Source organism: Ictalurus punctatus, chromosome 27 (assembly GCF_001660625.3).
Source record: "Ictalurus punctatus breed USDA103 chromosome 27, Coco_2.0, whole genome shotgun sequence".
Lineage (NCBI taxonomy): Eukaryota > Metazoa > Chordata > Actinopteri > Siluriformes > Ictaluridae > Ictalurus > Ictalurus punctatus.
In genome coordinates this window covers 7903060-7929933 of record NC_030442.2, presented here as the reverse complement: position 1 = coordinate 7929933, position 26874 = coordinate 7903060, and the positions used below count along the sequence as shown (strand labels likewise).

The 26874-nt window shown below is 39.8% G+C and overlaps 1 protein-coding gene across 4 annotated transcripts in view; it reads left to right on the top strand.

Annotated features, from left to right (window-relative positions):
• Window positions 1-26874, top strand: part of apba2b (amyloid beta (A4) precursor protein-binding, family A, member 2b) — a 126204-nt gene that overhangs the window by 5684 nt on the left and 93646 nt on the right. The window contains exons 2-3 of one of the 4 annotated variants that reach the window (XM_017458706.3): window positions 6480-6561; window positions 8234-8258. The exons of 2 other annotated variants lie outside the window; for them this stretch is intronic. The gene's annotated coding sequence lies outside the window, so the exon portion shown is untranslated. The remainder of the gene's footprint in view (window positions 1-6479; window positions 6562-8233; window positions 8259-26874) is intronic. One more of the 4 variants, XM_017458707.3, reaches the window with a different exon arrangement.

Here is a 26874-nt window from a genome sequence, read left to right as displayed (position 1 = left end):
GTCAGGTCCATAAGTACTCGGACAGCGACACAGTTTTCGTAATTTTGCCTCTGTACACCACCACGATGGAAATGAAGCAGTAAAGATGTGGTTGAAGTGTAGACTTTCAGCTTTAATTCAGTCCTGGAATTACAGCCTTTGTTTTACCGAGTCTTTCCATTTTCACAGGCTCAAAAGTAATTGGACAAATCTCATTTAATCATAAATATTAATCTTTTGCAGACAGTGACTGCCTGAAGCCTGGAACTCATGGAAATCAACAAATACTGAGTTTCCTCCCTTGAGATGCTCTGCCAGGTCTTTACTATAGCCGCCTTCAGTTGCTGCTTGTTTGTGGGACTTTCTACATTCAGTTTTTTCTTAAGTTAATGAAATGCATGCTCAATTGGGCAGAGGTCATTGGACATTTAAGAACATTTAATTACTTTGTCTTAAGAAGCGTTTGAGTTTCTTTCACGGTATGTTTTGGGTCATTATCTATCTGTACTGTGAAGCGCCGTCCTATCAGTTTTACAGCATTTGACTGAATCTATAGCTGAAAGTATAGCTATATACACTGCAGAATTCATCCTGTTACTTCTATCAACAGTCACATCATCAATAAACATGTCAGGTAATGGGATTAATGCAGGATGCAAGTGCAGTTTAAGCTTTTTATTAAGAGACACAGCAGACAAATCCAAATCCAAAGTAAGGCAAGTTCACGGTCAAAACAGGAAAGGGGTCAGGCGATCGGTAAACGGGCTATACCAGGCAAAACAAGAATCAGAAACATGCGTACGAAAACAAGATCAAAAACCATGGAACGAGAAACGAGGATGAAAGGCTTAGTACAGCTCTGGCGGAAAACACGGATACACACAGTACTTCGCATAGAACAAAGATACAAGAGGGGTTTAAATACTAATGAAATCAAAAGTAAAACACAAACAGCTGTGAATAATGATGACACATGAGGGAGACAACCAATAACATAACAAGGGCGGAGACAGGATAAAAACCAAACCAAAACAAAAGTAAACGTCAATGTCGATGAAAATCCGGAAGCAGTTCATGCCCGCTGAATGCTTCGGCACTCAGCACGAGGGGAAATCCGTGATAAAACCTCAGTGACCCAGTTCCACTGGCAGCCGTACATGCCCATGCCATACCATTTCCTCCACCATGTTTGACAGATGATGCGGTATGCTTTGGATCATGAGCCCTTCCTTTCTTTCATCATGCTCTTCTCCTCCCATCATTCTGGAACAAGTTATTCTTGCATCAGAACTGGTCAGGCTTTTTTATTTATTGTTTATTTTTATTTATTTATTTATTTAAAGAGGTTTTTTTAGCACTTCTAATCTTCCAGGCCTTTTGGTGTTTCTGAGCTCGCCATTCCATTCCTTCTTTTTAACAATGTGTGAAATTGTTGATTTTGCCACTCTTAAAGTATCTGCTATCTCTCTGATAGCTCTCTATTTTTTTTATTTTTTTTAGCCTAATGATGGCCTCCTTCAATTGCATTGGCACATCTTTGGGCAACATATTGAGAGTTCCATGAACAGCTACCAAATGCAAATTCAGTGCTTGGAATGAATTCCAGACCTTTTATCTCCTTAACTTGTCATGAAATAATGAGGAAGCAGGCCATACCTGGCCATGAAACTGCTTATCAGTCAGTTGTCCAATTACATTTGAGCCTGTAATGGTTAGTTTTTGTTAAACCTTGTATTAAAGCTGAAAGTCTACACTTCAATCACATCTTGATTGCTTCATTTCAAATCCATTGTGGTGGTGTGCAGAGGCAAAATTGCAAAATTACGGATCACCTCTGTGCTGCTTTTATCAGAACTTTGTATAGTTCCAAACTTCAGAGTTAGTTTGAGAATTATTGACCGTAAGATTGCCTTCATTTCTTTCTTCTTTGCTCTCCTTCACGGGGGACTGATGTTTACTTTTGACATGAAAGAGCAGCTAAATATGGGTGAATACCAGCTTCTTTTCAAAAGCTCTAATGAAATTTGGCAGCTGCAATTATGCACTTGGAGCGAGACAGGCTAATTTAGAGCAGTTTCTGCCTGGTCTGATGTGTAGGGGCTTTGATGTCTTGGACATATGCTCTTTCTCTCCGTCCCAGTCTGCTACTGCAGTGGACTGACTGCTTCCTTCAAGCATGAATAACCTTTGTGGAGATTTAATTATTCAGTTAGAGTTATTGTTCAGTATTTTCTCAAGGTTTTAATGGTTTCACTGCACACAATTGATTAGGGCTGCCCAAAAAGTGTATTAAAAACACAGTCTCAATTTGTTTCTCAGTGCATTCACTCTTATGGAGAAGATCCCATGCCAGAGTGAAAAGCAACCCCACAGGTGAAACAACGTGAAATTCAATACTCCCAACAAATATGAACAGTAATATGAACCAACTTTAACAGCAATCCACAACACTGTGATTCTGTTTATGATTACAGAGCTGAACCAGCATGAAATGTTATACACAAACAGTAGCCTATTGCTTTACTTTAGTGACGCGAAGAAAACGCTACACAATGAAAAGCAAAACCTTCATTGCTTTGCTCTTACGCGGCTCGATGTCTCCAGTAAAAAACGTTCAACACAGGATCGCTTTTCCTAAAAAACCCAAATGTAATCCTCTGTTGTATTGCATTTTGCTTTTATCAGTACAGGGAAATTGTGCAGCAACACAAATGCAGTTACCACTGATGTACCACATGACCCATCACACACACCTGAAAGGGAGACGCAATAACCCAAACACCTACAGTTGCAATCAAAATTATTCAACCCCCATTGCAAATCAGGTTTATTGTCAAAATTTACAGACTTCAGGGCTCCAGATGGCGACTAAAAAGGTTGCCAATGCGACTAACTTTTTAATTTTGCGACCATGTTTTTTTCTGCCAGTCGCCAGTGGCCACCGTTACCCACAAACAAAATTTAAAAACAAATTAAACAGAAATGACCATCCGTCTTGTATTAGGCTACTGAACTGTCATCTCCTCTTGCGGCTGCGTCTACCTGCCTTATCTCATGCACTCCTGTATGGTTTCCAATAAATAAACTCTGCACTCTTGTCCTGCAGTGGTTGAAGCGTCGGCTGTATAGATGAACAGAAACAGGTTTAACGTCACGTTTATCGAGTTAAAAAGTTGGAAGTGTAAACTTTATTAAAGGTGTTTAATTTAGTTCGATGTGGTTTAGTTCGTTGGAATTTGAATGTATACGTTATATGTAGGCTAGCTAACTGCGTAGTTAACTAACGTTAGCCAGCTGAGAAGAAAACGAAATGCGCAAATGAAAAATATCAGACTTTTTCTCATTCCCTGCCCGTCCAAACCCTGCCTCCTCTACATCGACGATGTTGAGACCAACTCGACCAGTGAAAGTTCTCAAGTGACATTTGAGTCATCCCAGCCCATTTCAATCGGTGTGCAATCTTTTACACATGATGACAGCCAAGCGCAGCGAGTCGAGTCTTCTTCTCCCGTCCCTGCGGCTCCCGTCCCGACACGACAGTCTAAATCAGCTTGGCTACGTTATGACGATGGGAAAATGTACTGCACCTTTTGTGCTAAAGCAGGACAAGATATTGCCGGTAAAACAGAGTTCATTACCAGTTCAAATCATTTTAAAAAAGAAACCGTGAAGATACATGGTGACAGTAAAAAACATAAGAATGCCGGGGATTGTGTCATTGCTAGGTCTGCGCCTCCTGCCACCCCTGTGGTGAAACCAGAGCAACGTGCTAATGATAAAGTCGCAGGAAAAGAGATGAGGGAATTGAAAATAAAATTCAATGCAGCCTACATGACTCTGAGCCTGAATAAGCAGGAAACAACTAATTGTACATAGTTGAATAAAAAAGTGAAAAAAAATAAACAAATGACTGGACATTTGAGTATTTACGGTAATATGATTCAATATGATCTACTCAACACTGCACATATCGTGTATGTAAAGAATACATTGTGTAAACTATGGGAGGCAGAGTAAACAAAGGCAGACAGTACAGAGAGGAAAGAAAAGGCAATGTGAGGTAGCCGTTTAAAAAACGATATCATCATATGTCATATGACGTCACTATATTTTGGCTCCTGAAAATTTGAATTGGGTTTAGGTGAAAATATTTTGGGTTTAAGAGCCAATGGCTCCTAGATTTTTTTTTTTTGCCTGGAGCCCTGGACTTTCAGCTATTTGTAATGAACAAATTAAACAAAAGCATGGCAAGCAGCTTTAGTACTCAGCAGAGAAACCTTTTACTGTTATGACCTGCTGCAAATGAGATGCAGAGCTTCTGGCAGTGTTCCTGAGGAATCTTAGCCCATTCCTCATGAGCAATGGCCTCCAGTTCAGTAATATTCTTGGGTTTGCATGCTGCAACCACCTTCGCCTAATCCCACCAGAGATTTTTTTATGGGGTTCAAGTCAGGTGACTGTGATGACCCTGTAGAATCTTCCAGGCTTGCAACCAAGCCTCGGTGGAATTTGAGGAATGCTTGGGATCATTGTCCTGTTGGAAGGTCCAGTAATGCCCAAGTTTCAGCTTCCTCACAGACAATATGACATTTTCTCCTAGGATTTCCTGATACTTCAGCGAATCCATCTTGCCTTCCACACGCTGCAGGTTTCCTGTGCCAGAGGATGCAAAAGCAGCCCCAGAGCATCACAGAGCCACCACCATGCTTGACTGTGGACAGAGTGTTCTTTCTTCATTCTTCTTCCTCCAGACATACCGCTGATCTATCGTGCCGAAAAGTTCCAGACTTGTTTCATTGCTCCACAGAACAGACTCCCAAAACTTCTGTGGCTTATTTATAGGATTTTGAGCGACTTTTCTTGTGCTTTTCGGTCAGTAGCGGTGTACATCTCGGAGTTCTGGCACGGAAACCTTCCGCATTTAGAACGCACCTTACTGTGCTCACTGAAACCCTACTGCCTGTTGCCACCAAGTCTTGCTGCAGGTCTTTTTCAGTCACTCGAGGGTTTTTAACAACCTGCCTTCTCACAAATCCGGTTGCAGCCATTGACAGCTTCTTTTTCTACCCTGTCCAGGTATTTCATACATTTTTTACCCCTAGCCAGTTCAGATATTTCATGTGTTCCAGCTCAATCACACCTGGTGCAACTAATGAAGCCCTTGATTAGTTGCATCAGGTGGGTTTGAGACAACACCTGTTTTGCATATTTGTGCTGTTGTGAGGGAATCTATTCAGGGGGTTGAATAATTTTCAGACTGGAGAAATCATTATAAGTTGCATTTTTAGTTGAATTTGGGGAAACCACTTGAAGCATTCATTGAGTTGTACTATTTCAGTTGCTTTTGTTTGATATGTTCATTGCAAACAGCTGAAAGTTGTACATTTTGAAAATAAACCTGATTTGCAATAAGTGTTGAATAATTTATATTGGAATTGTAATTGCCCTGACTAATTATTTGATGAGCCATTAACAATGCTGGTTTCTTTTGAACTTCGGAAGGACACACTGTGCTCTTGGCACCCTAATATGATTATACAGTTACTTTTGCTATTGAAGTACAAATGTACCACTGCGTCAGTCATTCAAAAGGCAGACAAATATTTGATGGGAAATATCAAGGAGTAATGCTAGAATTTAATAAACATATTAAAATGATATTACTCCAGTTTTTTAAAGGAACATATAGTTCCTTAAAAAAAACTGGTCAATGAATCATGAGTAAGAGTTATGACCTTAATTCTAAGCCAAATTTCCATTTCATCAAGAATCATGCAGCCATTGAATTGATGAACACTGCAGTGGAAAATTATTAATATTGTGCTCTCGACTGAGATCTAACAAGGGTCATTTTTACATTATTAAATTCTCATTCAGTTTGGTTTGTAAAGATTATGAGTAATGCTCAAGGTTGAACTTTCTTGTTGTTTTTTTCTTTGTATTTTCCCCTGAAATATCTAAACACTGGACATGCATTCAAATACATTTTTCAACGCATTCATCAGATAGAAATGCTTCCTACACTTCCAATTCTACTCCTGAGGTCTGCAGTTTTCAGTGCTCATCTAATGAACTTGATCCGGCAAGATATTGGAGTAGGAGTGAACTTAAAGTTCCCAAGGAAAAGTAAAAGAAGGAGAAATCGATGGCTAAGGACACTTTCAAACAGTATTGGAACTCAGGGTGAGACATCAGTATCGAGCTGCGTTCAAGCCATGTCGCAATTACCGTAATTATGAGATTCCGACTAATTACGAGAACTCGAAATTACAACTTGTTAACCAGGAATTTACTGAGCGCTCTGACTGACTTGAGTACCACCTGAGTGCTACAACATCATGCGGAAACACTCACAATGTAGTTAAGTAGTTATCTCATAATATTTCTGTGTAATAATTTGTAGAATCTTCTATTTTAAATTCGTATAATTGATATTATTAATATTTTAATAATGCAAGATTAATCTGAAAATAAACGAAAGACATATATGTATTTTGCAGTTATCAACAACATCATCTCACGCAGGTCCGAGGACGTGAACAGCTCCGAATAGAACGTCCAGGTCGTCATCTAGTATTTAAGGTAATTCCGACATGGCGTGAATGCAGCATTGTATGTGCTTTAAAACAACAGTGGTGCAGTACATAAAGAGCAGAAATCCTGTTCAGGTATTTATGGCCATATTTGTGTTTGCCATTTATAGTATATTTTTCTTATTCAAGGTGTTTTTTAAAAAGGAGCAAAATGAATCCAATAAATACAGAACAGTTACTCGAAATATTCAATACACACTACCCAGACTACCAATTATTTCTTGATTAAATAGCCTATATGATTAAAGAATGAAATAATGCACATCGAGGTATGATTTTGCTTCCTTATCACATAACAGTTACCAATCTAGGAATGCACAATCTTCCAAGTACAGCTGAATGCGCTTGGAAGAAGGCACTAACTTTACACGAGCGCACCTCGCCCTCATAAAACACCCTCATTCTCACCCAGAGAGTGACTTATGCTTTCTTGGGCTCTTGCCCACTGATGGCTATGGCATTTTCAGAATTCAAATGTGCGAGGTATTACTCAATATGTGTATAAGGTGTATAAGGCTTCAGCCTATTCTCGGGATATTGTGAGCTCAGATCCTAGCAATGCCAGAGCCGTCTACAGCCAGGAGTATTATAAAATATTATTGGCCCTGGTGGAAAGGATGGCATTGCTTCCCTCTCTGTCATTTAATGTGACACAATTGCAGGTGTCTGGAACTGGAGGCAACAGGATGGAAATGTGTAGCCTTTTAATTAGGGCTGTTCCAAATATAACTGTCAGAATCCATGGCTTGGTCAAGGCACAAGCAGACACAGTTAACATAAGCATATCTATAATCATTATCCAAATTCAGGTCAGGCAGGAAAAGGTCAGAGCACGATTATAACCAGGATCTAAGAATAAACGGGTACAAGAAGCTAGGAAATAAAATCATGAAGATCCTACAGAAACAACAAATACCACTTTCAAATGGAAATGTGTATATACACAGACTGCACACGTTACAGAACCAGCCAAGTGTGACAAACGAAACATGACTTAATTACAAGGGACATGTAAAAACAATAATAAGGCTGAAGAGCAAGGCAGGTGCTGAAGAAACAAAGAAGTAAACCGGATCCTTTTATGGCACCTGTGGTGTTAATCTAACAAACAATGAAGCCATATTCATCTTTTGGCTGTGAATAATGTAAAGCAGCAATGCTGACTAAGTAAGAAAAAAAATCAACACCACATTTAACCCCCCCCCCCCCCCCCCCCCCCCGAAATCCATCAGATTGGGACAGGCAGCTGAAGGTGCATTTTCCACACACGCATTAACATTATCCTCAGCTGAGCAGTGTAACCTCGCCTCCAGACATCGGCATTCAGACTGTGTTTGTGCCTTCGCTCAAATGAAAATGCCTGGCAGAATTTGTGAGCAAGTCACTAGCCTGCCGTACTTGACAATCGCAGCTATTTCTTGGAAAATTTCACCTTGAAAAAAGGCAGAGCTATCAAGCCTGTAGGCACATCACTGATAGAGAGAAGGATATGCACTGTATTCAGATTACAGCTCCATGATCTAGTTGATATTGAAGGAACTTGTGAACTCATGTGGAATCTTGCCGTTCGGCATCATATTTTAGGGTCAAGAAGAGTTCTTTAATACAATTATTTGAATTGAGGCAGAGCACTAATCTGTTTCTCTCTTTGTTGTTGTCAGGCAGCAGAGACGGCAACAGTCGCAGGTAGTTTTCTTTATTTTTACTCAGTCAACCAAATCCAAATCGATGGACAAAAACAGGGTCAAGAATCAAGCAGAGCTCAGGCGATATACAAAGAGGACAATGTAGGCAAACTCATAAGCAGGAGAGAGAATGAATCTCTAATCCAGAAGGCATATACAGTGAATCAAGGCTGGATCGTGCCATTTGAGTTCCTAAATTTCAGCTACCTAGTCTGGCCCTGGTGATGCAGCTATATGATCCGCCACTCCTTATTGAGAAACAATATGTTCTCAGGTAAAGCAAAATGAAGCTTCAGGACTGCAAAAGTAATAATGTAATAAAAGGTATTGAATGTATGGTATTGAATATCTTTTAATTAAATCAGCTTGAGGCTTTGACTGAAATGGCATACCCGTGTGTGCATGTGTACGAGGGGGGAACCCAAAAAATTCCTGGAATTGTTAAAAACAAATACTGTAATGAAACTTGCAGCATTTCTCCTTTAATCCCCTTTAAAATACTCTCCTTGTGATGCAATACGCTTGTTCCAGCATTTCTCCGATTCCTGATAACATTTCCATCTTTTGTCACTATGTTTAGAGCGTTCTGCTTTTTTCCCCCTGGATTTCTTCCACAGTGGTGAATCTTTTCCCGTTCAATCTCATTCTTCATTTCAGAGCAAAAAGAAGTTGCATGGAGCGAGTACTGGCGAATATGGTGGATGTGAAGCGATCACCGCATTGTTTCTGGTTGATAAAGCAGTGTGTGCAGGTGCATTGTTGTGGTGCACGATCCAATTTTGGGTGCATCACTTCTCCAGATGTTTTTTCCTGATTTCCTAGGTACGCACGCCACATTCGAATTCCAGGAAGTTTGGGGTCTCCTCTCGTGTGTGTATGCGTGTGAGGGTGTGTTCTGCTTCCACACAGAAAGGGAACAACACGCCTCTCACATGTATCTCACTCAATTAGAATGAGTCATGTATCTCAAGCAGAACAGCTTCCACTTGCCGCAAATGTCTGTTGTGTGTCTGTAGAAAGAAATGCCTGAAACAGTACAAATTGCATCGACAGCCTCCAGGCACTGTGGTTCAAATGTGGAAGAATTACACAATATTGTTATCACAGACCCCTCAAAATGTCAGTGTTTGTTTATTCAACATTAGCATTGTTGGTGCTGTGTTTGTGCTCCTAAGATCATGTTGGTTCTGCTCGGAAGGTTGTGTAATATTGATTTTTCCATGATAGTGCTTTACACACTAAAACCCTGATTAATGAGTTAAGCAGCTAGAAGAAGGTATAAAAAAGCAAACCCTAAACTGTGCACCGTGACACTGTGTTTTAACGTAATTGGTTTTTACGGATAAACAACTGTAATGTCATCTAGCAACAGCTTTAGACATTACTTTCTGCAGGACCAAACAATCAATTATGAGTCAGTCTTCGGCCATGTCCACACTAATATGGCCATGTCAGGCATGTGAGCACTAATACGGGATACGGGTTTTTTTGGTGTGTGTTTTGGCCTTAAAAGCGATGCATAAAATATCAATGTGCAGGAAAAACCTTTTGTTATGAGAACAGTGTTTTCGAATATTAGTGTGAATGTTATGGCAACTTTTTCCAAATTTCAACCGTATTCAAATTCTCTTTGTAAATAGGAAATCAACTGTGTATTTGCAGTTGCGTTTTCTATATTTTAAGACATAGTTCAAATTAAATGAAATAAAACCCCTGTATTTAACTTTGCGTTTTTCCTGCACCGCTGCCAAACAATGGCTATACAATGGCTGCCAAAATTAAAATGCAAATGTAAGTTTATTTCATTTTCGAAATTTCATTTTCAATGTCAATTTCAGATTGAAAGTGAATTTACTGATACGTAAATTGTTTATGGCATAGTTTGGTCAGCCTTGTACGCGGCAAGATAAAAAATAGAGACAAAGACTTTTTCAACTGTCCTGATGCATCATGAAACTGACTATGCATCTCCTTTGCGCTTCAGTGGGGAAACTAATTTCATTTCAGGTTTAAGAAGAATGAGAATATTACATTTTCTACTCAAACACACACAAAATTCACACACTCAAAGGTATTTGCATGCACAGTTCTCCATGAGCGATCCATAAAACTAATGGATTTCCCTAGTGAAGTTCATCCACTGCCCTTCTCGACGCATGGTTATGTGGATGGTCAAGCATTTTCTTTTTAAAAAAGTAACATTTACCTGTTATTGTCATGGTTCATTTGTCACTGAATATTGCAGCATCAAAATACCATGTAGGGACTATTGCACTGATATATCACGCAAGCGTAAGCCAATCCCGTGGTTCTATTTAAAATCGATGAAATTGTGAAAAACATGGTGGACAGAACTTAGAAAGAATGTTTTTGTATGCTAGTATTTTTAAGTACAAGCTGATGATAATATTTAACCTGTGATAAAGGTTAAGCAATTATTGGGATTTGAAAATTTAATGCACACAGATGTCAAGTCAGAAGTTTTTAGGTGCTTTAAAAGTTGTGTGCTTTGTTCCACTGAACTAATTGAATTTTCGCTGTAGCGCGTACTGTAGTCTTCTGATAAGTGATGGTGCTGTGCTGTTCGTTATAGAGGTCGCTGGGTCATTTCAGAAGTGCTGACTGTGCTGTTCAGTTCCTGCGTTCACTGTAATATTGAGGTCAGGGAGGCTGACACCTACATCTATAATGTTCTGTTGCAGAACGCAGAGGCTCGGCTTCTGCAGAATGAAGCTGTTAATGAATTAATCTCTAAATGTGCCATTTTGGCATATAATAATAACTCTTAATCCCAGTGATAGAGGAGTGGCTCCTGTACCTGTCAGACTTAGTGAAAGAGGTGTGGCTCCTCAAAGCTAAAACATTTGTCAGTCTCACCCTAACAGTTTGCTGGTCCAGAGGTTCTTGTCCAGATCTCAATGCAGCAGTGTTAAGACCATGTTAAGAGGCATGTCACCCACACAAGCGTGAATCTCATCCATAACCGCAGTCTTGCCGCTATGAAGGTTTGTAACCTCAGCCACAGAAGTAGGCACCAGAGATTTCTGCCACTGCCTCGTGAAGGAATGGCCTGTCCACTGGGTTATGGAGTTCCTCCAGGTGATCTTTTCACCATTCAGTAATATCCCCAGTAGAGGTCAACACTCCTCTGCTCATGCTTAACAGGGCATGTTTATGGTCTCATCTTCCCCTCCTGAGGTGCTAAACGATTTGTCAGACCACCTGACCACCTCCCCTGGCCTCTCCAAAGTTCTCCTATACCTGAGCTTTCATTTTGAAACTCCTCTTTCTGCAGCTCTTCAGGCTGTCCTATACATCTCAATTGAATCAATAGCGCACTCAGGGAGAATTACTTGGAGAGCCTCTTTCTTCAACTTGGTGTCTTCTCTGACCACTGGTGTACACCAACACATCCTAGGGTTACCACCATGCACCGAAAGCCTTCTGCCTTTTGCAGCTGCCTCTTTGACGTTAGACTTTCTCTCACCAATGCTTCTGTCAGACTCTCCCAAGCAACCAGAATAGGTTTCCTGGATTTACCAGATAATTCTGGTGCCCTCAAATAGTACAACAAGTGTGTGTCCAAAACAAATGGTCTAAAGTCAGATGATACAATCACAAAATTGATCATTGACCTTTGGCCCAAGTTGCTCTGGGACATAGTATACTTATGAGCAATGTTATGTTTGAACAGAGTGTTTGTTATTGACGATCCATAGCTTGAAGAGAAGTCTGCTCGGATTTAGATCCGGGAGGCCATTTCTCCCAATCACTCTGCTCACGCCATGTGACCAAACTGCTCTTTGGTGCAGATGCACAAACAAGAGTCATCATTTCCCTTCCTGAGACTCAAAATCTCATTGTGGCAACCCTCTTGCCCACTGGGAAAAGTTCCACATGTGAGACCCTTAGCCTTGGATCAGTGAGTATCTTCACACATGCTTGAGGCCAGTCTCCTGTGGGAACTTTGGAGCAGGAGAGACACCACCCTCAATTAAGAAGTTTATTGGCTCTTTCCCTGCCAGTGAAGTGACATTCCATGCTCGGGTTTAGATCAAAGCTATCAAAGCCAGTTTCCATTGCAAGTCAGTCCATCAGCTGCCATACAACTATCATTGCACTTGGCCCTCAGCCTTGCAGGTGTTAAGCACGGAGGATGACTCCATGTCACCATTTCAGGGTACACTTAATATCTATTCTGCCTTTGATAGAGATCTGTAGGATCACCCTTTATCTGACCTCTACCAGATCTCAGATCTGTTCACCAAGGGTGGCCTTACTGGGAGCACTAAGCACTGAGGTTCAGTGAGGTACATAAGTACCTTCACTACCATGAGGTCTCAGTCCATGAAAGGATCAATATCGAATCATAATGTCACAACATATTGCAATAACTAAATTAAAACAATTGAAATGGCTTTAAATTGTACCTCCAAATGTGTCCTTTATATGGTGAAATGTAAGGAAATATACACAACTGCAGCAAAATACATTTTTCTCAGTTCCAGCATTTATTACATAAGTTTAAACGTTACAGTCAGATAAATTACTTAAGCACAGTACAGATATACTGTTTATGCTCAAATAATTCATTGATTTGTCCATTTAAGTAGGACTTTGGACATTTGAATATATCCAGGAATACGTTACTACATTACTCATTCACAATTTTCTGTGTTACCAGCTTAGATATTCACTGTTAAGCATGTGTGCATATGATTGGTCAGATCAAAAAGGGGGGGGAGTACATTAGCATTTACACGAGCTAACTTATTTTCAACAGAATGAGTTCTATTATTATCATTTGCTCATGAGTAAGTCCATCCTTGGCAGGCAGATGTGTTGAGTTGGAATGAGATGAAATCCATTTAACAGGATGTTTCTGCCTTCATTCACCAGGAGATCGTTTCACTAAGCAGTGGTGGCAGAGGTGAAACAGGAACATTTCTGCATGCCACAATTACTTTCCTAACTTGTCTCAGTCTGTTCCTCATCCACTGTACAGGATAGCCACATCTCCAGAAGTGTTGAAGCTAGTTAGGTTATTACTTAATTCACATCATGATTTCGGGTTATTTTAGAAGCAGGAGGTGAGACTGACTGCTGGTGGTTCATTAAAAGAGCCGTTGTATCCACCGTTTCAAATACAGTGAAGCCTTTCATCGCGAATTCAGTAGAGCTTAGTTGCATTGTGACTCAACAATGCTGTACAGTGTTTTTTTAAACGTTCGTGGAACAATTGTCTGGTTAACAGAATTATTATATTGAGAACTTCATGGGGTGAAGCCATGATTTCCCCCCTTTAACTTTTATAGCATTAATAATAATAATAATAATAATAATAATAATAATAATAATAATAATAATAATAGTAGTAGTAGAGTCGAAAAAAATATCAAAGGTTTATTTTTATTTTTAAAAAAAACCTCACAAAAACACATTTAACCTTTTCAACTTTTTATTTAAATTCCCAGAATACTAATAATTATTCAAAATAATTCAAGCAGCACACCTCAGCAGCTGTGTTTCTAGAAGAATCTCACCCATGTTTGGTTCATTCAGTGTGGCATTAATCACATCACCCTATATGTTTAAAAGTTCAATCATGATCATGTATGGGAATACTTGTCTTGCTATGATTTTCATTCAGTAAATCATCCATCCATCCATCCATCCATCTATTTTCTATACCGCTTATCCTTCAAGGTCGCGGGGAACATGGAGCCTATCCCAGGGAGCATCGGTACACCCTGGACTTTCAGTAAATCAATAAATGAAAAAAGAAATCATTTTAAAATCAGCTGTAACTGAGTTTTTATCATCATTGGGCAGTCCATACAGGATTTCGCTATGTTTTTTTGTGATTGTTGCGGCCAAGAATGCTTGATTTTGCTGCGGCTTTTTTCAAAATTTGCAATGCAGTTTGCAGAGTATTTTGTGCTTTTTTTTTTTTTGCAGAAAACTACTTGAATTGGTGAAATTATTTCACAGTGATGTTTGTTGGTAAACGAGACCTTTTAGCTGTACTCCTGTTCGACGCACGTGAATGGAATGAGGGGTTTGGCTGAATGCGTGCTGTGATGACTTCACATGACGTGTCTTGGCCCAAATCTGTAGAAAAGCTCCTCCTCATATTGTGGAGTTTGCTTGATTTTGCATCCATTTCTGCGATCTGACTAGGTCCCGTTACCCTGTTCGCTCTGTTAACGGTCATCAGGCTCAAGCCAAAGTGTCCAGGATATCAGTATGGGTTTAATATTACTGGATATTATACAACCAATTATTGGCACATTCTTGTTTTTAGTGAGCTCAGCATGGTGACTACAAACTAACCCTGAGGCCTAGTGATGTCATGCAGGTCTTTTCCTGGCATTTCTGTAACCAGATTCCACTGCACTGTATGCCAGTAATGCTGGGTCTGCCTGCATGCTGAATCACTTGATGAGATCTTGATGCATATCTTGTTTCATTATAATTGTGCTGTAATGCCTGTGTGTAGAGCACGGAATATGTAAAAAAAACAAAAAAATAAAAATAAAAAAAAAAACAGTGCAAGAAATATTTTTGGTTAAATACCTTAACAACAATGAGGACAAATTCATTTACAAACCTGCTTTGTTTTGTTTTCACATGTGGTGATTCATGGCATACATGTTTTAATTGAATTTGAATTAAACATTAATTTGAGATGGAACGTTTAATTTACACATTAAAGCACTAAATCAATTTCATTCAGCCATTTTAATAATAAAGGCAGGTTTAATGATATATAGGCGCACGTGTAGTCACGAAGCAGTGAGACTACGCATCTTACAGTATTGTGAGTCGAGGGGAAACTTGTAATAGAAATGCAAGTAATGCACATAACCATGTGCAACATGAGTCGCAGATCATGTCAACAGATCAGATAGATTTTCAGAAATGAATCATCATCATGCATTAGGCTATGCCGCTGCGGTAAGTGTGGCCTTGTTTGGTGTCTGTGTTCAGCTCTGCAGGTTTCTCTAAACCTGTTGTTTATCTCCAGCCTCGTTATGCCTCTGTTAGATCATTAATAGAACTCAAGCACTCAGGCTATTCACTGGGCTCCATCATTAGCAGCCCTGCTCCTGTGACTGTGTCTACCATTAGCATACAGATGAGGCAGGGGAACTCACACACCACTCACTCCTCCATTGTCCTGAAATCAGTGTTCAGAGCAAGAGTAACAAGGACGCAGATATATATCACCAAAGAAATCAGCCCAGTCACCAAAAATTGCTTAATTTGCATTTGGCATTTTCATCTCAGACTCTTTCTAATTAATGCTGCTTCAGTTTAGCATTTTAAATGAATGAAATTGCAATCAGGGTGACATGGTGTTGTGGGTTAGCAGTTACATACAGCCAGTTACATTCTTACATAAATTGTATTTAGGAGTGTAAGGATTCACAGATTTGAAACAGTGCCAGCGTCAGTATTTACAGTCCAGTAGTACTGATTCAGAAAAGCGTGTATGGGGAAACAGTTGCAAGGTGGTGGTGACTGGAAGGATCCAGGCTTCTCTGAAAGTGTAAAGTTCAATTCCAGGGCAGAAGGCGTGGTCTCTGTGGCTGTCAGTCTCAGCTAGCTTCGGTCGCCTGGCCTCGGATGGTTGTAGCTCCGGATGATAGGGCGAGAGCGCTGTTCTGTTGCTCCACTCGGGAGATCAGATTGTTGATCATGCACTGAGGTATGTTGTATCGCCTCTGGGGACACGGCGGCTTAGTGGTTAACACGTTTGCTTCGCTCCTCCACGGTTCCCACCTCTGTCCTTTGAATTCGCCCTTTCTTCCTGTGCTGTGGGGTTTCCTCTGGGTACTCCGGTTTCCTTCCTTCAGTCCAAACACATGTGTTGTAGGCTGATTGGCATCTCTAAATTGTCCATACTGTGTGAATGAGTGTGTGCGATTGTGTGGGTGTCCCCTGTCTTGTGCCCTGAGTCTCCTGGGATAGGCTCCAGGCTCCCCCGTGACCCTGTGTAGGATAAGCGGTACAGAAAATGGATGGATGGATACATCACCTCTGAAGAAGAGACACACACTGGTAGTAATTGCTTCAGCTGCAGCTGCAGTTAACATCTCCAGAACTTCTTTTAACACACTCACGTTTTCTTTTTGCATATCTGTGTTGTCAAGAGCTTCTGGCTTCTGTATGATAGCTTGTAGTTTTGAGCTGCTGTTCCACATTGAGGCAACGAGTCCTAAATTCGGGATTATGCAGGTTTATTCTGGTACCTTTTCAGTCGTGTGTCCTCTTTACATAAATGCTAAAGGATCATTATGAACCAGTAAGGCTGCAGTGTGGCAGTGCTGCCGACTCAAAGAAAGAGAAGGAGCAGAGAATTCGGTTGCAAGGTATGTCTGAGATAAGGAACCTCAGAAGACAGCTGACTTCATCTCTGCTCCAGTCCGAACACAGGGGAAGTGAATATTAGAAGACATCCATAAGTATTGTGGTATGTTATAGTATATTTATCTGTACATACATTGAGGTGTACATATTACCATTATTATTATTTTTTACTACTTTTATTCTCATTTTTCTATTCCTAATGTGTGTGTGTGTGTGTGTGTGTGTGTATATATATATATATATATATATATATATATATATATATATATATAGACTTTTTTCAATTCTAGTCCTATTTAATGTGTATTCTTTCCTATCTGTTTTTGTGTAATTGAGCTGCTGTAACGAGGGAATTTCCCCAGTGTGGGATCAATAAAGTTTATCTTATTTGATCTGATCTTATTGCATGTGGTACATACCGAATTCGAAGTGTTTTAAATTTAAGTTTGCTAGTCGACTAATTAACTAGCCAGCAATATTTGTGTTAAAGTCAAACTGACAGTTATTCGAAAACCATGTGTTTGTAATCAGATTGGTGCAATGAGTAGAGTAATGAGGAGAAATGTGATCTGAATTTTAACCATCTTCGCTTCTTTCTTCCTTTGATCTCTCCTCTCTCCTCTACTGATTGAGGTTGATGTGGCGTGCGCACGTGGATATGTGTGTGTTTGTGTATGCATATATCTGACGAAATCCAAACCTCTGCTGCCTGGAATTGAAATCTGGTTTTGTATCTCGCAGAAACCCGAGAGAAAGAGTGTCCAGCGGAGCCGAGGCGCTTTGCTTTTAGCCCTATCTTGATGTGAAGTGCTGCTTTGTTATCTGTATGAATAGTGCCCATGCCCTTTGAGCTCTGGAGGCTCAGCATGACTGACATTTACATTGAATATTTAAGCTGCCGGATTATGTAAAGTGTGTGAGGTTAAAAAAAAAAACACAACAACAAAAAAAAAAAACGCGTCAAGCAGTCGCTTGGTATTTTCATTATAGACCCACTTCAATTTCGAGGGTCGGTGCTTAAAGGAACATTCTGCTACTGCATCATAAGAGCTTTTCAGAGTAAGTCTATGAAATGATGCATGCTGTCTGATGCTGTGTGTTGGGATGAAGTGTCGAGTATAAATATGTGTTCATAATAGACATTGTCCATTCAGTATCATCTTAGCACATGGAGTTAGTACAGATTAAGTGTAGGTCTGGCTTTCATCATGTCAGTGATATGATATCATGTGTGTTGTTTACTTGCTTGGTGTTTTGTTACAGAGATAAATGAATACATTATTCGTGGTAATTCCACATGTGCTGAAGGTCTTACAGACATGGATTTGTGAATAAATGAGACAGGTCTCTGTATTTTCTGCAGATGTAATTGCTTTAATGACATCTCAGACACGCAGTAAAGAAGCCATTCTGCCCCCGGAGTTTTCCTTTCCATTCCTTCTGTTTTATGAAGGCGTTATACACAGTGCACTATAACTCGTGAAGTGTTCAGGATGAGACTTGTGATTGTTTCTGATTTTTATTTTTTTTTTTGTCTGGATCAACTTGAATGCAGTGAGGGGGTTTTCCCTTGGGCCAAGTGTATGTTGACAGAAGAAGTAACAGTGTGTGGAGTGTGTGAGAAGGCTGAAGCGAGACGCTTTTCCCAGCATGGGCTCTTTGTTTCTTACGGAGGCACCTCCTGAATTCTGATGAGCATATTAAAAGAAGTCATTTAAAGTTAAAAGATAATGACTTGAAAATAATAACGGGAGCTGTGGTGCCAGCAGTGAATGTTGAGCAGATTATTTGTCACCCTTGGTTTAGCTCTAATCTAATTCTGTGCCTTTTTAATGGAGGGCCTTTAACCTCAACACCTGACTCTGACAGGCCTTCATCTCTACACTGCCTCATCTGTCTAATACATGAGCTACATTATTGTTCATTATATTTGATTCAATAAGAACATGAGTGCACATAAAAAGGTCAGGACTGTATCATGTGGGCAGACCAGCATTCAGATTCTCATGACCGAGCTTCAAATCAAGATAAATATCTTAACGTTATGTCGGAAAATGATGTGATAAATATCATGATACACTAGTACATGCTTTAATTAGCGCTAGTTTGCTGGCTGGATGCTACAGTCTGGGTTTTTGTAGCTCCGACTTGTACACAACGTGCTCGTGCTAGAACTAAGATGACAGATCATTTTATACCTGCTGTATTTTCTATTGAATACAAACTCCTGTAGCTGACATATAAAGCATATTTGGTTTACTATCTTACTTTTTAAGTGACCCAGTGGCCTTTTATACCTGCTCATTTATTATTAAAGTGGCACTCAGTATGTTTACATGGACTGCACCGTCGCGCGTTCTCTGAGAGTAGGCTAACGGTTGAGAGGCAGGAATTTGACCAATAATTCCTACAAGCCTTTTATAATGAACTAACTGGTGTGTGAGAAGGCGGGAAGTACAGCGAGAGGTTAAAGCAATGCAAATATGCGCAAACGTGGTGCAGTATTAGACCATAAGAACATCATAATGAAACAAAGGCCGAATCCCGGACATTTTCTCAAATTTAGAAATCCCGGCCGGACGCTTTTTTAAGGTCCGGAAAAGAGGACATGTCCGGGAAAAAGAGGACATGTCCGGGAAAAAGAGGACATGTCCGGGAAAAAGTGGACGTACGGTCACCCGAACAAAAGGATTTGAGAGAACAATTTGTCTTCATTTCTACCAAATTAACTTTGGAGGTTGCTCGTGCGAGCCACGACTGGCGAGAGAGAACCAGAGCTATAATCAAACCATTTCTTTGGTTTTAAATGAAAAAAAAAATTGTAATCCTGATAGTATTGACATTTTTTTCAAAATGTACCTGTGATCTGATAACTTAGTTTTTTGACGTAACTGTAACGGATTACAGTTGCCAGAATTTTGTATCCCGATTACGTAACACCTGTAACGCCGTGACGTATTCCGTGACTCCCCAAGCCTGCTCAGCACACACAGTATCATCATTCGCAGCTACTACTGCATTGCACAATAGCTGTTCAGAGGTGGAGTAAGCAGGCCAGTGTTTGTGGTCTTGAGATAAAGTCTGTCCCATTCAGAAGACAGCAGAAGAACAGCTTTCTTCTGAGGTTCAGTGTTTTGACTAAACTTAAAGGAGTCCTTCCTGGAGAAGGCCATGACATTTTCTGTTCATGACGTTCTATGACAAACTTGATGGGCAGAACTGTAACTAAGGAATAGTTTAAGGTATTAGTTTATATTGTGATATAATTGTAAACTGTGATAAAAGGTTAGAAGCTTATCATGATGTGAATATTTAATATCAGTCTAGTCTGAGCGATTCATCCGTAGTGTATCAACTTGACCAGTCACAGCATGTTTATTACCCTTGTGCCTAGAGTAATTTCCTGTAAGCCATCTTTGGTACGTACGTGTGTGTAATGTAGAGCAGGATGCATTGTTCACTAAGGGACAGCCAGCGGCCTCCTAACCAGCGAGAGAGAGAGAGAGAGAGAGAGAGAGAGAGAGAGAGAGAGAGAGTAAAATATCGGAGAAAGACTCTGTGAAAGCTTTTAAAATGAAAGGTGTTTTTATAAAGGAAGCCTGGAGGAGGAGAGATTGATAGGAATAGATTTCCTCTCTCCAGCAATTCCTGCTTGGCTGGACACCTGGCACCAAATCAGCCTCAGTGAACGATGACTACAAGACAACGGCCGGGGGGAACAGAGAGAGACAGAGGGAGAGAAAGAGAGCGAGAGAGAGAGAGAGAGAGAGAGGGAGGGAGTGAGAAAGAGCGAGAGAGAGAGAGAGAGAGAAATATCAAATTCCATGTTAATTGCAAAGGTAAAGTTAAAATTGTCCTACAAAAAAACAGAATTGAAACAAATATAATTTCTAGGCACATGCTGAAAAATAGTTCTGTTCTATATTGCGATAGTTAAAATGCATGATTTTATCATGGACGGATAAAATACCAGCATTGTCCCCGCATTCCACGATGCCTATTTTGATGAACCCCTTTTACGACAGTGCTTAAAAAAAAGCCTGAAGCAAAGCCTTCAAAAAAGACCTCGTTTCCCCCCACTATTATTTTCTACTAATTTAGTCATGACCAATTCTCACCCATCATGCATCTCTCTCCTATCACATGACAGCCGCCAACCAGGGAGGGTGAATTCTATCACATACTCCGAGACACATGAAACCAGCCGGCGGCGTCTTTTCAAACTGCTGCTCATGAATCGCACGGGGATGGGTAACACACTCGGAGGAAGGCGCGGCCCACTTCCAAAACGTGAGCTCACAGACGCTCATGATTGGCTAGTGTTGCTGTGATTGATAAGGGAGAGAGAGCACGGCTCTCTTGGACTCATGCATGGCTGTAGCATCATCAGGACTCGAACTCATGATCTGCAGTGAATGAATCATCTGAAGGTTTGGTTATTTAGTAAGGCTTTAAACCTCAGGTGTCCACACGATGCGATACAATTTTTATTCATAAGACAATGATTTGATGTTTGATGATACCACCGCTGGAATCTGCTAGGTTACGAATTTCGTAGCATCGATATGTGTTCAGAATCTGGGGTAGGTCTACCATTATTTATGGAATGATGATGGCATAGAGAAGGACAAAAGGTCAATCACGTTACTAGACTATTATATACACATCGGTTTAGAAACATGAATGATGTTTTATACACCAGTTGTGTGTTATAATATAGTTATAATCAATTATAATTGATGATGATCCGTTTATGATTTGTTGCCTGAATTCATTTCATCTGATGCCTTTTAAAACCGATACACTGATCTCATGATTGAACAGGGGACCTTTGAGCTGCGACGTGGCGCCGCACCACCATGCCTCCATAAGGAGTAAAAGCCGTATTTATATCTATAGATTGCCAGAAGCTAACACTCTGAAGCCTTTTGCAATACAAGTCGCTTGGACAGCACTCGAAAAGTGGCAAAGAATGATGAAGCTGAGTAGTAAACGAGACGCTGCGCAGTTTCATTAATGATTGATGCAATATCAATAATAATTATGGTAATATAAAAATCTTATATCAACACATACCTTTTTTTTTTCTTTTTTTTTTTTTAGAATTAATGGACCTAACGGTGAGTAAATGAAGGCAGAAGAAATAACCGTTCATTAGTAGCAGTTATTGTTCATATACCAGGCAGGGTGAGAGAGGAGAGAGGAGTAGGTAAGGGAGAGAGTGAAAGAAACAGCAGAAATATGAAAGTAGCAGAGTGAGAAACACAAAGTGGAGGAAGCAGATGAAAGAGAAAGGAAGTGGGTGGCACTGGGAGAAAGAGATAGACAGGAAAAGATTGCCTAGATTACTGGAGAGCCGGGTTAGTCATCCATGAACATGGCCTTTGAGTCTTTGACAGAGCCATCATCACTCATCCGTAGTACACGTTCTGCATTTTTATTTACCCCGAGTACGTGTATGTACATTACAGGGTTTGGATACAGCCCTTAGGTTTGTCACCCAAAGGTCTGACTTTGTAGATTTCTATATTAATGGCAACTCCATCATATTCAAAGGCCACTGGCTCACACAGATGACTGATGAATTCATCACTAGTCTTTCCAACTAAAGCAGCCGATTATAAATACGTTATTTACATTCAGTGTGGTCTAAAAGGCAGTCCCACTACACCACACAGTCTGCATCTCGTTTTCTGTTGTGTATTTTGTGCGCTTTGGATCAAGATCATGGTTTTGTCACGGGAAAGTTTATTCAGTGCTTTCTTTTCCTGACAGATATCGTATGTTTTATTAAATGCTCCTAATTAGACTCAAACGGGAATTCAGAGCAGCATAAAAAAAAATCATATAATGTACGTACTGTATTACATGACTATACTATAAGTCTTTTGAGGAGTTCACTATGATGTCTAGACTGATTTTTGAACAGTCTAGGATTGTGTGTAGATAAATAATCTGCTTCCAAACAGGCTTGTATTTCAGCACCATAGACAGCTATGTGTTTCATGTTGAATGCCACTGTATGTACTGTAGAACTGAGGACATCTCATATCCACTGCTATTGTTGACTTAAATGATTCAAGCTCATGAGCTGAAGGATTGCAAATGAGATGTGAGCGTCTTCCTGTGGAGTGAGATTGTCACAGCTGTAGTGTGAGAGTATGTTGCACAAGGTGTGTGTTTGTGTGTGTGTGTGTGTGTGTGTGTGTGTGTTTGTGTGTGTGTGTGTGTGTGCGTGTGTGTTTGAGAATAGCAGTGCCTCAGGCGGGATCTGACACTAGAGAAGATGGAGCCTTATGAAGAACAGCCAAGGCCATGAGAGATGGCTTTGTGTGCATATGTGTTTGTAGTGTGAAATTTGGCGTGAGTATTATTATTATTATTATTATTATTATTATTATAAGATATCTATTAATCTATTATCTATTAAGATATCTATTAAAGCATTCATATTGTGAATGTGTGATGGAGCGTGTTGTTTGGGTAGTGTGTCTCTAGTGTGCATCTGTATATACAGTATGTAGTGAGTTTGTGTTATGCAATGTGTGTGTGTGTGTGTGTGTGTTGTAAAGGCGTATGTGAATGTGTGTGAAAATGTAGAGTTTTTGTTCATATGTGCACACATAAATTTGTGTGTTGTGTGTCTCTATTGCTGCATGCGTATGTGATTAGTAGTGTTGGGTCCGAGTGCACTTTTGCCAAGTTCGAGTTGAGAACAAGTCCTTAACCAAACGAGTCCCGAGTCCAAAAGGGGCCGAGTCGGACTCAAGTCCGAGTCCTTAATGGCCAAGTCCAAGTACGAGTCGAGTCCAGAAATTAAATAAAAATTTAAGAATAAAAGGTGTTAAATTCATAATTTAACCTTCACAAACCAATGGCAACATAAATGTAATAAAAAATACCACTATTGCATCTTTCCATTGCCATTTAATATTTTTATTACCTGTCATCAGCACCCCAACTAGTTTCCTATAAACAAGGGAAAAATGGATATATATATATATATATATGTAGAACTTTTATTATATTACGATTATGAAAATACAAATGGACCTGTTCTGTTATTGAATCACACTATATTGTGTCCTCCAGTTCGAGCTGACATTTCAGTGATTTGATGCGTCTCCCCCACAGTTATATAGGCTGAGAGAGTAGAGTTACATTTAGCAGCATGTCATAACAAGCTTCATGCTTTATTACTGCTTTTAATCTGTCTGAATGACAACTCATTTCTGAACACAGCTCTGTTCTTGTCAATTTCTTTCATCTTAATTCCTAAAATGAAAAAAAAAAAGTCGCTATTGCAGGGTTTATATATTTACTACATTAAGAAGTACATTTCACATTTTACATGAGCTTCAAGGCTGGAATCACCAAATGCTAATGTTTAGGGGTGGGTGATATGACTACAATCTTATTTCACGATAACGATACGTTTTCTCACCTAGGTCTATCAGTAGTATTCAAGTAAGAAATAGTACGGAAATTGAATAAAATGATTAAATGTAAAATAAAATAGACTTCAATGTATGACATATACAGTGATTCTTATTAAATATAGTGTACTAGTGGCAAAAGTCTTTCATATATGATTTTATATATATATATATATATATATATATATATATATATATATATATATATATATATATATAAATAAAACACACTTCGGTACCAAGTCGGTACCAACATTGTTAAAACGTGATGTTTTTCTGTACAGTTGGTAATAAAGTACAGTTGGTACTACAGTTGGTAATAAAGGTACCGAGGTTGCAATTCCTTCCGGAACTGAAGGGGGCAGTAAATAGTATTTTAGTAGGTCCACAAGTGGTAAAGAAGAAGAACAATTACAAGCACACGGGAAAAACTACAGAAGATAGTGACAAGTTTAGCTCCGCTCTGACTCGTTGAGTATATATATATATATATATATATATATATATATATATATATATATATATATATATATAAATGTATAATTACAGTGAACCATGTACTCTCCGTTGCCATGGACTGGAGGAGGCAATGGATGCAAGTGCAGATCATTTATTGTACAAAGTACATTTTAATTAGATAAATAAATACAAATAATGCAGGTATGATTACTCCAAAGACGGGTATGAACTCTCAGAAACGGAAATTTAGCTAGATTCGCTAGTCAGATATAGCATGAGAATACTCACCCTTCGAGTTGTCGATGTAACTCGAAATATATCATTTCAAGCCCTTCTCCTTCCTAACAGCTGACTGCCTCACAATACGCTTAACGTCATTCACGGTAATCTGGGGAAGCTCTTGTAAACAGCGAGTGTAATATGTCATACTCTCCTGTGCCATCTACACACAGTTATCGGCAATAGCGGAAACTTCCGGGTTCCGGCGCGGCACCGGATGTAACTGAGCTGGCTGAGACAAAACATAGAAGCGATCGTGCATAGAGTAGAGTCCATACAGTACTCGGATGATGATAACCACATAAAATTACGATAACAAGAAATTAATGAATGTCTCCCTGCCTGACCCGGGGGTTTTCTCTGCGCACACACTTGAAACGTATGCACAGAAAGCCCCCTGGTCAGGCAGGGAGACATTCATTAATTTTTTGTTATCGTAATTTTATCTTGTTATTTATTTTTTATCTTTCTTTTCATGATACACAGGACACGGACTTGACTGTACTCGGAAAAATTTCCGTGACAAGTGCGTGACAAGTCCGAGTTCGTTCATAATTGGACTCAAGTCCGAGATCGAGTACCCCATCTAGTAATTAGTCCAGGGATGCGCAGTATCTAAGGAATAAACCATGACATTACCATAACCACCTCAAAATTTTTGATTCCTCTTATATCACAACCATTTGTCAACTGTTTAACATTTGTTAAATATAATGTTGTGGAACACGTGGTAAAACCCGTCTTCTGTCCTGAAGACTTTCCTGTGGTGGAAAACGGGCCGACTGTTACAGCACACTGACCCTGACACCGGAGACTCCGATATAATAATTCAGTACATGTCTCATTACAGAACGCTTCTGCATATCATTGAATATATCTTTTATTTTGTTAAACAACACACTTTTTAATCCGTTTATTTTTAGATCCCTGTGCAATAGCAGTTATTCCAGAACCGATAGTAAATAATGCTAATAGAATGAGTGCATTAATATAAACCTGTGATTTCCTGTATTGTGCTTAATCAACACTAAATCAGTCAGATCTGAGAATTCAGCAGCACAGTGGTAGGGACGGGCGATATCTTATCGTTTGTGATATACCGGTAGAAATTCTCCCCACAATAAGTATTAGTCTTCCTGCGATAATAACGATAAAGCCTAGCTGATGACGTATTTCTGTCGGCGACCCGTTCGCAGCTCACGTGCAGAGCGAAAACAAGTACGGCGGAAGGCGGACGTGAAGCTGAGGAGGAGTTTATCTCTAAATGAGGAGCTGCCAATACAATCTGGAACTGATTTGGTTGCAGAAAATATGTTTTACTTTTAGATCAGTGTTTGTGCTTCTGAGGCTCTCAAGACTGCATGCAGCTGTCACCTGTAGCCAAAAACAGTGGTGCACGGTGCTATATTTATATCGTCATGGATATCGTTATCACAATAAATACCGGAAAATATCGTGATATAGTTTTAAGTCCATATCGCCCATCCCTACACTGTGGTATAATTAAGCAATATTGCATCAGCAAGTGTGCGGATATACGGAATATCAGCACGGCTGCGTTTGGCCGCAGGTACGAGCACCGTAGGTAATCACAGCCGTGCCGATATTCAGTATAACCGCACTCTTGCTCGTGCGATATTGCGTTTATACAACAGTTCCGTAAACAAGAAATTTAATATCGAATAAATGACATTTTGTTCATGATATGGCCAAATGTTCTGTTTGTTTTTGCTCCGCTAGCGGAAATAGTAATAGCAGAGCAGAAATAGTTTGCTAGCTAGCTCACATTGATTTCTACATTCCCGTTAAAGGTGCTTCCTGTAAAATCGGGGTCCCCTCTTCCCTTTCATCTTCACCTGACGAGCCTCATAATTTTTATTCCTGAAAAGAATCGTCTGCGGTGTCGCTGTGGAATTTTACATGGTGCACACAGACAAGCGGCGTGATAGACACAGTGACAGTCCCAGTGCAGTTATAAGAAATATAGGCACTCTTGGAATGCTGCTCAGCCAATCAAATTAGTGGATTGGAACTAACTGCTGTATAAGACAAATGGGATAGATGGGATAT